Here is a 12,196-nt window from a genome sequence, read left to right as displayed (position 1 = left end):
TTGATCAAGCTTTAAAAATAAAGAAGTTATTGTAACTTGTGCAGAAAGTTCCACTGAATCAAATTTGAGAGAATTAACATCAAGTATAATGAACCCAAATGCAAGGGAAACAAAGCGAAAACTAGACACAATGGAATGGGTAATAGAGAAGAACAAGGAAGCAAAGGAATGGACTTTTCAAAAGTGAACAACTGGAAGACTGCTCTGCACGTTCACCCTTTCCGCTGAAGAAGATTCCTTTGAGACAGCTTTAAAAATAAAGAAGTTAATGCATTGTGAACAAAATGTTTCCTTGACGCAAATATGAGAGAATATATATCAACTCTAATATCTCGAAATGCAAAAGGAACAAAGGAAAAACTGAGATCAATAGAATGTGAAATAGAGAAAAACAAGTAAGCAAAAGAATTGTTTCTTTCAAAGGGAATAACTGGATCATTTCTTTGAAGGTAAATTTTATGACTTAAAAGGATTGCTGTTACAAAACCTTTGATCAAGCTTTAAAAATAAAGAAGTTATTGGAACTTGTACAGAAAGTTCCACTGAATCAAATTTGAGAGAATTAACATCAAAGGGAAAAAATAACTACATAGAAAAGGAAATAGAGAAGAACAAGTATCCAAAAGGAATGGATTTTTCAAAAGGAAATACCTGATTGATTTCTCTGCAATTCACTCTTTCCACTTAATAGGATGCCTTTTATGAAACCTTTGATCCAGCTTAAATATAAAGAAGACAATGCATTGTGCACAAAATGTTTTATTGAAGTAAATATGAGCGAATTGATATCAACTATAATATCCCCAAATGCAAAAGGAAGAAAGAAAAAACCAAAATCAATAGAATGTGAAATAGAGAAAAACAAGTTAGAAAAGGAATTGTTTTTTCGAAAGGGAATAACTGGATCATTTCTTGGAACGTAAATTTTATGCCTTAAAAGGATTGCTGTTACAAAACCTTTGATCAAGCTTTAAAAATAAAGAAGTTATTGTAACTTGTGCAGAAAGTTCCACTGAATCAAATTTGAGAGAATTAACATCAAGTATAATGAACCCAAATGCAAGGGAAACAAAGCGAAAACTAGACACAATGGAATGGGTAATAGAGAAGAACAAGGAAGCAAAGGAATGGACTTTTCAAAAGTGAACAACTGGATGACTGCTCTACACGTTCACCATTTCCGCTGAAGAAGATTCCTTTGACACAGCTTTAAAAATAAAGAAGTTAATGCATTGTGAACAAAATGTTTCCTTGACGCAAATATGAGAGAATATATATCAACTATAATATCCCAAAGTGCAATAGGAACAAAGGGAAAACTAGACTCAATAGAATGTGAAATAGAGAAGAACAAGTAAGAAAAGAAATTATTTTTTCGAAAGGGAATAACTGGATCATTTCTTTGAAGGTAAATTTTATGACTTAAAAGGATTGCTGTTACAAAACCTTTGATCAAGCTTTAAGTATAAAGAAGTTATTGCGACTTTTACAGAAAGTTCCAATTTTATGACTTAAATGGATGGCTGTTACAAAACGTTTGATCAAGCTTTAAAAATAAAGAAGTTATTGTAACTTCTACAGAAAGTTCCATTGAATCGAATCTGAGAGAATTAACATCAAAGGGACAACTTAACTACATAGAAAAGGAAATAGAGAAGAAAAAGTATCCAAAAGGAATGGATTTTTCAACTGAATCATTTATCTGTAATTCACTCTTTCCACTTAATAGGACGCCTGTTATGAAGCCTTTGATCCACCTTAAATATAAAGAAGATAATGCATTGTACACCAAATATTTCATTGAAGGAAATATGAGAGAATTGATATCAACTCTAATATCCCGAAATGCAAAAGGAACAAAGAAAAAACTGAAATCAATAGAATGTGAAATATAGAAGAACAAGTAAAAAAGGGATTGTTTTTTCGAAAGGGAATAACTGGATCATTTCTTTGAACGTAAATTTTATGCCTTAAAAGGATTGCTGTTACAAAACCTTTGATCAAGCTTTAAAAATAAAGAAGTTATTGTAACTTGTGCAGAAAGTTCCACTGAATCAAATTTGAGAGAATTAACATCAAGTATAATGAACCCAAATGCAAGGGAAACAAAGCGAAAACTAGACACAATGGAATGGGTAATAGAGAAGAACAAGGAAGCAAAGGAATGGACTTTTCAAAAGTGAACAACTGGAAGACTGCTCTGCACGTTCACCCTTTCCGCTGAAGAAGATTCCTTTGACACAGCTTTAAAAATAAAGAAGTTAATGCATTGTGAACAAAATGTTTCCTTGACGCAAATATGAGAGAATATATATCAACTCTAATATCTCGAAATGCAAAAGGAACAAAGGAAAAACTGAGATCAATAGAATGTGAAATAGAGAAAAACAAGTAAGCAAAAGAATTGTTTCTTTCAAAGGGAATAACTGGATCATTTCTTTGAAGGTAAATTTTATGACTTAAAAGGATTGCTGTTACAAAACCTTTGATCAAGCTTTAAGTATAAAGAAGTTATTGGAACTTGTACAGAAAGTTCCATTGAATCAAATTTGAGAGAATTAACATCAAAGGGAAAAAATAACTACATAGAAAAGGAAATAGAGAAGAACAAGTATCCAAAAGGAATGGATTTTTCAAAAGGAAATACCTGATTGATTTCTCTGCAATTCACTCTTTCCACTTAATAGGATGCCTTTTATGAAACCTTTGATCCAGCTTAAATATAAAGAAGACAATGCATTGTGCACAAAATGTTTTATTGAAGTAAATATGAGCGAATTGATATCAACTATAATATCCCCAAATGCAAAAGGAAGAAAGAAAAAACCAAAATCAATAGAATGTGAAATAGAGAAAAACAAGTTAGAAAAGGAATTGTTTTTTCGAAAGGGAATAACTGGATCATTTCTTGGAACGTAAATTTTATGCCTTAAAAGGATTGCTGTTACAAAACCTTTGATCAAGCTTTAAAAATAAAGAAGTTATTGTAACTTGTGCAGAAAGTTCCACTGAATCAAATTTGAGAGAATTAACATCAAGTATAATGAACCCAAATGCAAGGGAAACAAAGCGAAACCTAGACACAATGGAATGGGTAATAGAGAAGAACAAGGAAGCAAAGGAATGGACTTTTCAAAAGTGAACAACTGGAAGACTGCTCTGCACGTTCACCCTTTCCGCTGAAGAAGATTCCTTTGAGACAGCTTTAAAAATAAAGAAGTTAATGCATTGTGAACAAAATGTTTCCTTGACGCAAATATGAGAGAATATATATCAACTCTAATATCTCGAAATGCAAAAGGAACAAAGGAAAAACTGAGATCAATAGAATGTGAAATAGAGAAAAACAAGTAAGCAAAAGAATTGTTTCTTTCAAAGGGAATAACTGGATCATTTCTTTGAAGGTAAATTTTATGACTTAAAAGGATTGCTGTTACAAAACCTTTGATCAAGCTTTAAAAATAAAGAAGTTATTGGAACTTGTACAGAAAGTTCCACTGAATCAAATTTGAGAGAATTAACATCAAAGGGAAAAAATAACTACATAGAAAAGGAAATAGAGAAGAACAAGTATCCAAAAGGAATGGATTTTTCAAAAGGAAATACCTGATTGATTTCTCTGCAATTCACTCTTTCCACTTAATAGGATGCCTTTTATGAAACCTTTGATCCAGCTTAAATATAAAGAAGACAATGCATTGTGCACAAAATGTTTTATTGAAGTAAATATGAGCGAATTGATATCAACTATAATATCCCCAAATGCAAAAGGAAGAAAGAAAAAACCAAAATCAATAGAATGTGAAATAGAGAAAAACAAGTTAGAAAAGGAATTGTTTTTTCGAAAGGGAATAACTGGATCATTTCTTGGAACGTAAATTTTATGCCTTAAAAGGATTGCTGTTACAAAACCTTTGATCAAGCTTTAAAAATAAAGAAGTTATTGTAACTTGTGCAGAAAGTTCCACTGAATCAAATTTGAGAGAATTAACATCAAGTATAATGAACCCAAATGCAAGGGAAACAAAGCGAAACCTAGACACAATGGAATGGGTAATAGAGAAGAACAAGGAAGCAAAGGAATGGACTTTTCAAAAGTGAACAACTGGAAGACTGCTCTGCACGTTCACCCTTTCCGCTGAAGAAGATTCCTTTGAGACAGCTTTAAAAATAAAGAAGTTAATGCATTGTGAACAAAATGTTTCCTTGACGCAAATATGAGAGAATATATATCAACTCTAATATCTCGAAATGCAAAAGGAACAAAGGAAAAACTGAGATCAATAGAATGTGAAATAGAGAAAAACAAGTAAGCAAAAGAATTGTTTCTTTCAAAGGGAATAACTGGATCATTTCTTTGAAGGTAAATTTTATGACTTAAAAGGATTGCTGTTACAAAACCTTTGATCAAGCTTTAAAAATAAAGAAGTTATTGGAACTTGTACAGAAAGTTCCACTGAATCAAATTTGAGAGAATTAACATCAAAGGGAAAAAATAACTACATAGAAAAGGAAATAGAGAAGAACAAGTATCCAAAAGGAATGGATTTTTCAAAAGGAAATACCTGATTGATTTCTCTGCAATTCACTCTTTCCACTTAATAGGATGCCTTTTATGAAACCTTTGATCCAGCTTAAATATAAAGAAGACAATGCATTGTGCACAAAATGTTTTATTGAAGTAAATATGAGCGAATTGATATCAACTATAATATCCCCAAATGCAAAAGGAAGAAAGAAAAAACCAAAATCAATAGAATGTGAAATAGAGAAAAACAAGTTAGAAAAGGAATTGTTTTTTCGAAAGGGAATAACTGGATCATTTCTTGGAACGTAAATTTTATGCCTTAAAAGGATTGCTGTTACAAAACCTTTGATCAAGCTTTAAAAATAAAGAAGTTATTGTAACTTGTGCAGAAAGTTCCACTGAATCAAATTTGAGAGAATTAACATCAAGTATAATGAACCCAAATGCAAGGGAAACAAAGCGAAACCTAGACACAATGGAATGGGTAATAGAGAAGAACAAGGAAGCAAAGGAATGGACTTTTCAAAAGTGAACAACTGGAAGACTGCTCTACACGTTCACCATTTCCGCTGAAGAAGATTCCTTTGACACAGCTTTAAAAATAAAGAAGTTAATGCATTGTGAACAAAATGTTTCCTTGACGCAAATATGAGAGAATATATATCAACTCTAATATCTCGAAATGCAAAAGGAACAAAGGAAAAACTGAGATCAATAGAATGTGAAATAGAGAAAAACAAGTAAGCAAAAGAATTGTTTCTTTCAAAGGGAATAACTGGATCATTTCTTTGAAGGTAAATTTTATGACTTAAAAGGATTGCTGTTACAAAACCTTTGATCAAGCTTTAAAAATAAAGAAGTTATTGGAACTTGTACAGAAAGTTCCACTGAATCAAATTTGAGAGAATTAACATCAAAGGGAAAAAATAACTACATAGAAAAGGAAATAGAGAAGAACAAGTATCCAAAAGGAATGGATTTTTCAAAAGGAAATACCTGATTGATTTCTCTGCAATTCACTCTTTCCACTTAATAGGATGCCTTTTATGAAACCTTTGATCCAGCTTAAATATAAAGAAGACAATGCATTGTGCACAAAATGTTTTATTGAAGTAAATATGAGCGAATTGATATCAACTATAATATCCCCAAATGCAAAAGGAAGAAAGAAAAAACCAAAATCAATAGAATGTGAAATAGAGAAAAACAAGTTAGAAAAGGAATTGTTTTTTCGAAAGGGAATAACTGGATCATTTCTTGGAACGTAAATTTTATGCCTTAAAAGGATTGCTGTTACAAAACCTTTGATCAAGCTTTAAAAATAAAGAAGTTATTGTAACTTGTGCAGAAAGTTCCACTGAATCAAATTTGAGAGAATTAACATCAAGTATAATGAACCCAAATCCAAGGGAAACAAAGCGAAACCTAGACACAATGGAATGGGTAATAGAGAAGAACAAGGAAGCAAAGGAATGGACTTTTCAAAAGTGAACAACTGGAAGACTGCTCTACACGTTCACCATTTCCGCTGAAGAAGATTCCTTTGACACAGCTTTAAAAATAAAGAAGTTAATGCATTGTGAACAAAATGTTTCCTTGACGCAAATATGAGAGAATATATATCAACTATAATATCCCAAAGTGCAATAGGAACAAAGGGAAAACTAGACTCAATAGAATGTGAAATAGAGAAGAACAAGTAAGAAAAGAAATTATTTTTTCGAAAGGGAATAACTGGATCATTTCTTTGAACGTAAATTTTATGACTTAAAAGGATTGCTGTTACAAAACCTTTGATCAAGCTTTAAGTATAAAGAAGTTATTGCAACTTTTACAGAAAGTTCCAATTTTATGACTTAAAAGGATGGCTGTTACAAAACTTTTGATCAAGCTTTAAAAATAAAGAAGTTATTGTAACTTCTACAGAAAGTTCCAATGAATCGAATCTGAGAGAATTAACATCAAAGGGACAACTTAACTACATAGAAAAGGAAATAGAGAAGAAAATGTATCCAAAAGGAATGGATTTTTCAAAAGGAAATAACTGAATCATTTATCTGTAATTCACTCTTTCCACTTAATAGGACGCCTGTTATGAAGCCTTTGATCAACCTTAAATATAAAGAAGATAATGCATTGTACACCAAATATTTCATTGAAGGAAATATGAGAGAATTGATATCAACTCTAATATCCCGAAATGCAAAAGGAACAAAGAAAAAACTGAAATCAATAGAATGTGAAATATAGAAGAACAAGTAAAAAAGGGATTGTTTTTTCGAAAGGGAATAACTGGATTATTTCTTTGAACGTAAATTTTATGCCTTAAAAGGATTGCTGTTACAAAACCTTTGATCAAGCTTTAAAAATAAAGAAGTTATTGTAACTTGTGCAGAAAGTTCCACTGAATCAAATTTGAGAGAATTAACATCAAGTATAATGAACCCAAATGCAAGGGAAACAAAGCGAAACCTAGACACAATGGAATGGGTAATAGAGAAGAACAAGGAAGCAAAGGAATGGACTTTTCAAAAGTGAACAACTGGAAGACTGTTCTGCACGTTCACCATTTCCGCTGAAGAAGATTCCTTTGACACAGCTTTAAAAATAAAGAAGTTACAAAACCTTTGATCAAGCTTTAAGTATAAAGAAGTTATTGCAACTTTTACAGAAAGTTCCAATTTTATGACTTAAAAGGATGGCTGTTACAAAACGTTTGATCAAGCTTTAAAAATAAGGAAGTTATTGTAACTTCTACAGAAAGTTCCATTGAATCGAATTTGAGAGAATTAACATCAAAGGGACAACTTAACTACATAGAAAAGGAAATAGAGAAGAAAAAGTATCCAAAAGGAATGGATTTTTCAAAAGGAAATAACTGAAACATTTCTCTGTAATTCACTCTTTCCACTTAATAGGACGCCTGTTATGAAGCCTTTGATCCAGCTTAAATATAAAGAAGATAATGCATTGTACACCAAATATTTCATTGAAGTTAATATGAGAGAATTGATATCAACTCTAATATCCCGAAATGCAAAAGGAACAAAGAAAAGAAGAATTCCTTTGACACAGCTTTAAATATAAAGAAGTTAATGCATTGTGCACAAAATGTTCCCTTGACACAAATATGAGAGAATATATATCAACTCTAATATCTCGAAATGCAAAAGGAACAAAGAAAAAACTGAAATCAATAGAATGTGAAATAGAGAAGAACAAGTAAGCAAAGGAATTGTTTCTTTCAAAGGGAAGAACTGGATCATTTCTTTGAATTTAAATTTTATGACTGAAAAGGATTGCTGTTAGAAAACCTGTGATCAAGCTTTAAAAATAAAGAAGTTATTGTAACTTGTGCAGAAAGTTCCACTGAATCAAATTTGAGAGAATTAACATCAAGTATAATGAACCCAAATGCAAGGGAAACAAAGCGAAACCTAGACACAATGGAATGGGTAATAGAGAAGAACAAGGAAGCAAAGGAATGGACTTTTCAAAAGTGAACAACTGGAAGACTGCTCTGCACGTTCACCCTTTCCGCTGAAGAAGATTCCTTTGACACAGCTTTAAAAATAAAGAAGTTAATGCATTGTGAACAAAATGTTTCCTTGACGCAAATATGAGAGAATATATATCAACTATAATATCCCAAAGTGCAATAGGAACAAAGGGAAAACTAGACTCAATAGAATATGAAATAGAGAAGAACAAGTAAGAAAAGAAATTATTTTTTCGAAAGGGAATAACTGGATCATTTCTTTGAACGTAAATTTTATGACTTAAAAGGATTGCTGTTACAAAACCTTTGATCAAGCTTTAAGTATAAAGAAGTTATTGCAACTTTTACAGAAAGTTCCAATTTTATGACTTAAAAGGATGGCTGTTACAAAACGTTTGATCAAGCTTTAAAAATAAGGAAGTTATTGTAACTTCTACAGAAAGTTCCATTGAATCGAATCTGAGAGAATTAACATCAAAGGGACAACTTAACTACATAGAAAAGGAAATAGAGAAGAAAAAGTATCCAAAAGGAATGGATTTTTCAAAAGGAAATAACTGAATCATTTATCTGTAATTCACTCTTTCCACTTAATAGGAAGCCTGTTATGAAGCCTTTGATCCACCTTAAATATAAAGAAGATAATGCATTGTACACCAAATATTTCATTGAAGGAAATATGAGAGAATTGATATCAACTCTAATATCCCGAAATGCAAAAGGAACAAAGAAAAAACTGAAATCAATAGAATGTGAAATATAGAAGAACAAGTAAAAAAGGGATTGTTTTTTCGAAAGGGAATAACTGGATCATTTCTTTGAACGTAAATTTTATGCCTTAAAAGGATTGCTGTTACAAAACCTTTGATCAAGCTTTAAAAATAAAGAAGTTATTGTAACTTGTGCAGAAAGTTCCACTGAATCAAATTTGAGAGAATTAACATCAAGTATAATGAACCCAAATGCAAGGGAAACAAAGCGAAAACTAGACACAATGGAATGGGTAATAGAGAAGAACAAGGAAGCAAAGGAATGGACTTTTCAAAAGTGAACAACTGGAAGACTGCTCTGCACGTTCACCCTTTCCGCTGAAGAAGATTCCTTTGACACAGCTTTAAAAATAAAGAAGTTAATGCATTGTGAACAAAATGTTTCCTTGACGCAAATATGAGAGAATATATATCAACTCTAATATCTCGAAATGCAAAAGGAACAAAGGAAAAACTGAGATCAATAGAATGTGAAATAGAGAAAAACAAGTAAGCAAAAGAATTGTTTCTTTCAAAGGGAATAACTGGATCATTTCTTTGAAGGTAAATTTTATGACTTAAAAGGATTGCTGTTACAAAACCTTTGATCAAGCTTTAAAAATAAAGAAGTTATTGGAACTTGTACAGAAAGTTCCACTGAATCAAATTTGAGAGAATTAACATCAAAGGGAAAAAATAACTACATAGAAAAGGAAATAGAGAAGAACAAGTATCCAAAAGGAATGGATTTTTCAAAAGGAAATACCTGATTGATTTCTCTGCAATTCACTCTTTCCACTTAATAGGATGCCTTTTATGAAACCTTTGATCCAGCTTAAATATAAAGAAGACAATGCATTGTGCACAAAATGTTTTATTGAAGTAAATATGAGCGAATTGATATCAACTATAATATCCCCAAATGCAAAAGGAAGAAAGAAAAAACCAAAATCAATAGAATGTGAAATAGAGAAAAACAAGTTAGAAAAGGAATTGTTTTTTCGAAAGGGAATAACTGGATCATTTCTTGGAACGTAAATTTTATGCCTTAAAAGGATTGCTGTTACAAAACCTTTGATCAAGCTTTAAAAATAAAGAAGTTATTGTAACTTGTGCAGAAAGTTCCACTGAATCAAATTTGAGAGAATTAACATCAAGTATAATGAACCCAAATCCAAGGGAAACAAAGCGAAACCTAGACACAATGGAATGGGTAATAGAGAAGAACAAGGAAGCAAAGGAATGGACTTTTCAAAAGTGAACAACTGGAAGACTGCTCTACACGTTCACCATTTCCGCTGAAGAAGATTCCTTTGACACAGCTTTAAAAATAAAGAAGTTAATGCATTGTGAACAAAATGTTTCCTTGACGCAAATATGAGAGAATATATATCAACTATAATATCCCAAAGTGCAATAGGAACAAAGGGAAAACTAGACTCAATAGAATGTGAAATAGAGAAGAACAAGTAAGAAAAGAAATTATTTTTTCGAAAGGGAATAACTGGATCATTTCTTTGAACGTAAATTTTATGACTTAAAAGGATTGCTGTTACAAAACCTTTGATCAAGCTTTAAGTATAAAGAAGTTATTGCAACTTTTACAGAAAGTTCCAATTTTATGACTTAAAAGGATGGCTGTTACAAAACTTTTGATCAAGCTTTAAAAATAAAGAAGTTATTGTAACTTCTACAGAAAGTTCCATTGAATCGAATCTGAGAGAATTAACATCAAAGGGACAACTTAACTACATAGAAAAGGAAATAGAGAAGAAAAAGTATCCAAAAGGAATGGATTTTTCAAAAGGAAATAACTGAATCATTTATCTGTAATTCACTCTTTCCACTTAATAGGACGCCTGTTATGAAGCCTTTGATCAACCTTAAATATAAAGAAGATAATGCATTGTACACCAAATATTTCATTGAAGGAAATATGAGAGAATTGATATCAACTCTAATATCCCGAAATGCAAAAGGAACAAAGAAAAAACTGAAATCAATAGAATGTGAAATATAGAAGAACAAGTAAAAAAGGGATTGTTTTTTCAAAAGGGAATAACTGGATCATTTCTTTGAACGTAAATTTTATGCCTTAAAAGGATTGCTGTTACAAAACCTTTGATCAAGCTTTAAAAATAAAGAAGTTATTGTAACTTGTGCAGAAAGTTCCACTGAATCAAATTTGAGAGAATTAACATCAAGTATAATGAACCCAAATGCAAGGGAAACAAAGCGAAAACTAGACACAATGGAATGGGTAATAGAGAAGAACAAGGAAGCAAAGGAATGGACTTTTCAAAAGTGAACAACTGGAAGACTGCTCTGCACGTTCACCCTTTCCGCTGAAGAAGATTCCTTTGACAGAGCTTTAAATATAAAGAAGTTAATGCATTGTTCACAAAATGTTCCCTTGACACAAATATGAGAGAATATATATCAACTCTAATATCTCGAAATGTAAAAAGGAACAAAGGAAAAACTGAGATCAATAGAATGTGAAATAGAGAAGAACAAGTAAGCAAAAGAATTGTTTCTTTCAAAGGGAATAACTGGATCATTTCTTTGAAGGTAAATTTTATGACTTAAAAGGATTGCTGTTACAAAACCTTTGATCAAGCTTTAAAAATAAAGAAGTTATTGGAACTTGTACAGAAAGTTCCACTGAATCAAATTTGAGAGAATTAACATCAAAGGGAAAAAATAACTACATAGAAAAGGAAATAGAGAAGAACAAGTATCCAAAAGGAATGGATTTTTCAAAAGGAAATACCTGATTGATTTCTCTGCAATTCTCTCTTTCCACTTAATAGGATGCCTTTTATGAAACCTTTGATCCAGCTTAAATATAAAGAAGACAATGCATTGTGCACAAAATGTTTTATTGAAGTAAATATGAGCGAATTGATATCAACTATAATATCCCCAAATGCAAAAGGAAGAAAGAAAAAACCAAAATCAATAGAAGGTGAAATAGAGAAAAACAAGTTAGAAAAGGAATTGTTTTTTCGAAAGGGAATAACTGGATCATTTCTTGGAACGTAAATTTTATGCCTTAAAAGGATTGCTGTTACAAAACCTTTGATCAAGCTTTAAAAATAAAGAAGTTATTGTAACTTGTGCAGAAAGTTCCACTGAATCAAATTTGAGAGAATTAACATCAAGTATAATGAACCCAAATGCAAGGGAAACAAAGCGAAAACTAGACACAATGGAATGGGTAATAGAGAAGAACAAGGAAGCAAAGGAATGGACTTTTCAAAAGTGAACAACTGGAAGACTGCTCTGCACGTTCACCCTTTCCGCTGAAGAAGATTCCTTTGAAAGAGCTTTAAATATAAAGAAGTTAATGCATTGTTCAAAAAATGTTCCCTTGACACAAATATGAGAGAATATATATCAACTCTAATATCTCGAAAT

The sequence above is a fragment of the Sminthopsis crassicaudata genome, chromosome 5 (assembly GCF_048593235.1).
Source record: "Sminthopsis crassicaudata isolate SCR6 chromosome 5, ASM4859323v1, whole genome shotgun sequence".
Classification (NCBI taxonomy): Eukaryota; Metazoa; Chordata; class Mammalia; order Dasyuromorphia; family Dasyuridae; genus Sminthopsis; species Sminthopsis crassicaudata.
This window is presented reverse-complemented; position numbering follows the sequence as displayed.